The following is a 5922-nucleotide window of genomic DNA, read 5'->3' as shown; positions in this document are numbered from 1 at the left end:
TCTTTTTCCAGACATGCCTTCATTTCGCAGGCTCAACACCTCTTTTCAACATAATGATTAGATTCATGGCCTGCATTTCAGTCAAGACATAGTCACGAGTCACTGTGTTCTTATTGTCGCAGATGGGGCTTCAAGTCCACATCAGCTCTTCCAGAAGATCAAGGGAGTCAGGCCACCCAGGAGCAGAGGAGAGGATGTCCCTCAAGAATGAGACAGGAAATGCAGAGGAAATGGGACACCACCTGTCCTGGAAGACAAGGCCAGTCACGGTCTCATAGCGCTCATTCTAGGCAATCCACCCACACATGAGGGGAAACGTGGGGAAGAAGGAAGCTTCCCTGCCTGAAACACGTATGGAAGCCAAGAGCTCCTGGGTCATGATACCTGCCCAATTAAGCAGAAACAGGTTTGGAGAGAGAAACGATCATCACACGGACCTCCAGGAAGTGTCTCCCTTACGGACTGGGAAGTCATCTTTGTTGAAGGCATTCGGTCAGAGCGAAAGGCATCCAGGCCCCTGAGAAATAGGGGAGGCAGAGCCAGAGGGAGGAGAGAGCAGAGGCCAAAGCCCAGGTAGGATACAGCACCGTGCCACTGCCACGGGCGTAAGGGTGGGGTTACAAAAGGGTGGCTTGTCCAGAGAGGCCAGCATTCCAGTGACAGGGATTGTTGCCATCTTCCATTCCCGGTTTCCTCTTGCTGACTGTATCGTGGAGTGGCTTCATTTCTCAGAGAAGAGCCGTGAAAAGATAAAAGCGTCTTTTCTTGTTCCACTGCTCTCCTGTGGGACAAAGAGTTCCTCTGGGGCTCTTGTCCTCGGCTGCAGTGTGTTCATCTTGATCCTAGAAAAGAGGATGCACAGGATGGGGATGAGATTTCAGTTGCTCCGGAAGCGACGCATCTCCTCACGTGGGCCAGGCTTTCACACACCCCAAGCGGATCCTCCACGGTGAGAACGATTGACAGCCGGCCACACGACCCAGGCAGAGACGCAGAAAGAGGGTGGCCAAAGACAGGCCGCCATGCCACGAACTGCTTTGTGGCGCAAAGGGCACATTCGGCCAAAGACACACACGTACACGGGAATACACACACAAATCCATAGAGAGAGGAAAAAAAACACACAGAGACAGAGAGACAGAGAGAGAAGAGAGAATGGGAGACACACACACAGACAAACACACACGCACACACACACACACACACACACACAGAGTCATACAGCAGAGGAGAGCAGCCCAGGGGCACGCAGGCCGACCCGTCATCGAGATCACGGACCGTGGCACGACTTTGGGGGAGACTCACCCCAACCAACACCGTCCGTGCAGGCCTGAGGCTGGTATCCCGTGCTGCTTCCCCCGTCTCCGCCTGGGGTTTCATCATCATGGTCGGCCCTTTGCGACTCCTGGCATCCGGAGACGTTCCCTTTGACCCCGTGGAGAGGTGAGGCCTTAGCCTCAGAGCCTCGACACCCAAGCACTGCCACGGAGGGCTCCTGCTCTGCCGAGCCTCTGGGCCTGGTTTCTAAGACAACCGTGGGAACCACTGTGACGGGAGAAACCGTTCGCGCCTCGCGCATGCGCATTGGCAGAGCCGATTCGCGCTCCACTCTGGACAGATAGGCTACGTCCCCTTTAAATATCACCTCCACTGTGCGGCGGCCATGATGCTCCTGCTGCCGCCGCGGCGGCGGCTGGATCCTGGGTCCTGTTTGGGGCGGCGTGGGAGAGGGGGCCGCGGGTGTTTCGTCCTGTCCCAGGCCCAAATCCCCAGGGGTCCTGTCCTCAGGAGCTGCTTGAGCCCACTTCCACCGAGGGAGGGGGAGCTTCAGGACGCCTGCTGTGTTCTCCGGACTCCCGTTGAGATCCGATTTTGGCCCCCTCCGAGTGAGACAGGATGGGCTCACCACATCTGGTCAGGCTGGCAGGGCCTGGCTGCAGCACAGAATGATCCCATAGGTCTCAAGGCCTAGTGTCAGCTGCAAATTCACTCATCCATCAGCCCTCTGCCTGCCTCCATGTTCGAAAGAGCAGTGGCCTGCCCGGCTTGTAAAAGCCCTGGGGTTCCGGAAAGCCGACCGCGCTTTCCAGGACACCTGCAATGAGGAAGAGAGGCGAATCCGAGGGGGTGACCATGTGACCACGCGTGGCACTGGCCAATCCCACAGCAGTTGGTGTTAATATGTGTCACTGGAGGCATACGGGGTGACGGCCAAACAAAGCGTCATGTCCAGGTATGTGCCAGTGGAAGGGGGAAACGGCTGACGTTTCCATCAATGCCAAGGAATATCAAAGAACACCTGGGACCCGGGGGTTGGGGGGGCCGCCTGTGCCTGCCCAAGCCACGTTTTCAAATGCCTACCAGAGGAGCAAAGAGGGTTCTGCAAAATTCACATCATCCCCAATCCTCCACCGACCCGGTAGCCCTGACGCAACTTCGGCTGGCACAAACCCACAGATAGTGGGAAGGAAACACACAGAGACTGAGAGACAGACAGAGAAGAGAGAATGGGAGACACATACACAGACACCTACACACACACACACACACACACACACACACACACTCACAGTCATACAGCAGAGGAGAGCAGCCCAGGGGCACGCAGGAAGACCCGTCCTTGAGATCACGGACGGCGGCATGACTTTTGGGGAGACTCACCCCAACCAACACCGTCCGTGCAGGCCTGAGGCTGGGATCCCGTGCTGCTTCCCCCGACTCTGCCTGGGGTTTCATCATCATGGTCGGCCCTTTGCGAATCCTGGCATCCGGAGACGTTCCCTTCCACCCCGTGGCGAGGTGAGGCCTTAGCCTCAGAGCCTCGATACCCAAGCACTGCCACGGAGGGCTCCTGCTCTGCCAAGCCTCGGGGCCTGGTTTCTACGACAATCTTGGGAACCACTGTGACGGGAGAAAGGGTTCGCGACTCGCGCATGCGCATTGGCTGAGCCGATCCGCGCTCCACTCCTGACAGATACGCTGTGTCCCCTTTAAATATCGCCACCGCCGCGCGGCGGCCATGATGCTCCTCCTGCTGCCACGGCAGCGGCTGGATCCTGGGACCTGTTTGGGCCGGCGTGGGAGAGGGGGCCGCGGGTGTCTCGTCCTGTCCCAGGCCCAAAACTCCAGGGGACCTGTCCTCAGGAGCTGCATGAGCCCACTTCCACCGAAGGAGGGGGAGTTTCAGGACGCCTGCTGTGTTCTCCGGACTCCCGTTGAGATCCGATTTTGGCCCTTTCCGAGTGAGACAGGATGGGCTCACCGCATCTGGTCAGGCCGGAAGGGCCTGGCTGCAGCACAGAATGATCCCATCGGTCTCAAGGCCTAGTGTCAGCTGCAAATTCACTCATCCATCAGCCCTCTGCCTCCCTCCTCCTTTGAAAGAGCAGTGGACTGCCCGGCTTGTAAAAGCCCTGGGGTTCCGGAAAGCCGACCGCGCTTTCCAGGACACCTGCAATGAGGAACACAGGCGAATCCGAGGGGGAGACCATGTGACCACGCGTGGCACTGGCCAATCTCACAGCAGTTGGTGTTAATGTGTGTCACCGGAGGCATACCGGGCGCTGGCGAATCAAAGGGTGGTGTCCAGGTATGTGCCGGTGGAAGGGTTAAATGGCTGACGTTTCCATCAATGCCAAGGAAAATCAAAGAACACCTGGGACCCGGGGGTTGGGGGAGCCACCTGTGCCTGACCAAAGCCACGTTTTCGAATTCCTGCCAGAGGAGCATAGAGGTTTCTGCAAAATTCGCAACACCCCCAATCCTCCACTGACCTGGCAGCCGTGACGCAACTTTGGCTGGAACAAACCCACAGATACTGGGTAAGAAACACACAGAGACTGAGAGGCAGAGAGAGAAGAGAGAATGGGAGACACTCACAGAGACACCTACATACAAACACACACACACACACACACGCACACACACACACACACACACACAGAGTCATACAGCAGAGGAGAGCAGCCCAGGGGCACGCAGGCCGACCCGTCATCGAGATCACGGACCGTGGCACGACTTTGGGGGAGACTCACCCCAACCAACACCGTCCGTGCAGGCCTGAGGCTGGGATCCCGTGCTGCTTCCCCCGTCTCCGCCTGGGGTTTCATCATCATGGTCGGCCCTTTGCGACTCCTGGCATCCGGAGACGTTCCCTTTGACCCCGTGGAGAGGTGAGGCCTTAGCCTCAGAGCCTCGACACCCAAGCACTGCCACGGAGGGCTCCTGCTCTGCCGAGCCTCTGGGCCTGGTTTCTAAGACAACCGTGGGAACCACTGTGATGGGAGAAACCGTTCTCGCCTCGCGCATGCGCATTGGCAGAGCCGATTCGCGCTCCACTCTGGACAGATAGGCTACGTCCCCTTTAAATATCACCTCCACTGTGCGGCGGCCATGATGCTCCTGCTGCCGCCGCGGCGGCGGCTGGATCCTGGGTCCTGTTTGGGGCGGCGTGGGAGAGGGGGCCGCGGGTGTTTCGTCCTGTCCCAGGCCCAAATCCCCAGGGGTCCTGTCCTCAGGAGCTGCTTGAGCCCACTTCCACCGAGGGAGGGGGAGCTTCAGGACGCCTGCTGTGTTCTCCGGACTCCCGTTGAGATCCGATTTTGGCCCTCTCCGAGTGAGACAGGATGGGCTCACCACATCTGGTCAGGCTGGCAGGGCCTGGCTGCAGCACAGAATGATCCCATCGGTCTCAAGGCCTAGTGTCAGCTGCAAATTCACTCATCCATCAGCCCTCTGCCTCCCTCCTCCTTTGAAAGAGCAGTGGACTGCCCGGCTTGTAAAAGCCCTGGGGTTCCGGCAAGCCGACCGCGCTTTCCAGGACACCTGCAATGAGGAAGAGAGGCGAATCCGAGGGGGTGACCATGTGACCACGCGTGGCACTGGCCAATCCCACAGCAGTTGGTGTTAATATGTGTCACTGGAGGCATACGGGGTGACGGCCAAACAAAGCGTCATGTCCAGGTATGTGCCAGTGGAAGGGGGAAACGGCTGACGTTTCCATCAATGCCAAGGAATATCAAAGAACACCTGGGACCCGGGGGTTGGGGGGCCGCCTGTGCCTGCCCAAGCCACGTTTTCAAATGCCTACCAGAGGAGCAAAGAGGGTTCTGCAAAATTCGCATCATCCCCAATCCTCCACCGACCCGGTAGCCCTGACGCAACTTTGGCTGGCACAAACCCACAGATAGTGGGAAGGAAACACACAGAGACTGAGAGACAGACAGAGAAGAGAGAATGGGAGACACATACACAGACACCTACACACACACACACACAGACACACACACTCACAGTCATACAGCAGAGGAGAGCAGCCCAGGGGCACGCAGGAAGACCCGTCCTTGAGATCACGGACGGCGGCACGACTTTTGGGGAGACTCACCCCAACCAACACCGTCCGTGCAGGCCTGAGGCTGGGATCCCGTGCTGCTTCCCCCGACTCTGCCTGGGGTTTCATCATCATGGTCGGCCCTTTGCGACTCCTGGCATCCGGAGACGTTCCCTTCCACCCCGTGGCGAGGTGAGGCCTTAGCCTCAGAGCCTCGATACCCAAGCACTGCCACGGAGGGCTCCTGCTCTGCCAAGCCTCGGGGCCTGGTTTCTACGACAATCTTGGGAACCACTGTGACGGGAGAAACGGTTCGCGACTCGCGCATGCGCATTGGCTGAGCCGATCCGCGCTCCACTCCTGACAGATAGGCTGTGTCCCCTTTAAATATCGCCACCGCCGCGCGGCGGCCATGATGCTCCTCCTGCTGCCACGGCAGCGGCTGGATCCTGGGACCTGTTTGGGGCGGCGTGGGAGAGGGGGCCGCGGGTGTCTCGTCCTGTCCCAGGCCCAAAACCCCAGGGGACCTGTCCTCAGGAGCTGCATGAGCCCACTTCCACCGAAGGAGGGGTAGTTTCAGGACGCCTGCTGTG

At 58.7% G+C, this 5922-nt stretch overlaps 1 pseudogene; it reads left to right on the top strand.

Annotated features, from left to right (window-relative positions):
• Positions 1 to 305: 305 nt before the first annotated feature.
• On the top strand, positions 306 to 1557 carry LOC129138350 (protein FAM27D1-like; annotated as a pseudogene).
• Positions 1558 to 5922: the final 4365 nt, after the last annotated feature.

The sequence above is a fragment of the Pan troglodytes genome, chromosome 22, assembly GCF_028858775.2.
Source record: "Pan troglodytes isolate AG18354 chromosome 22, NHGRI_mPanTro3-v2.0_pri, whole genome shotgun sequence".
NCBI classification, from domain to species: Eukaryota; Metazoa; Chordata; class Mammalia; order Primates; family Hominidae; genus Pan; species Pan troglodytes.
The sequence above is the reverse complement of the archived record's forward strand: the minus strand, read 5'-3'. Positions and strand labels throughout refer to the sequence as shown.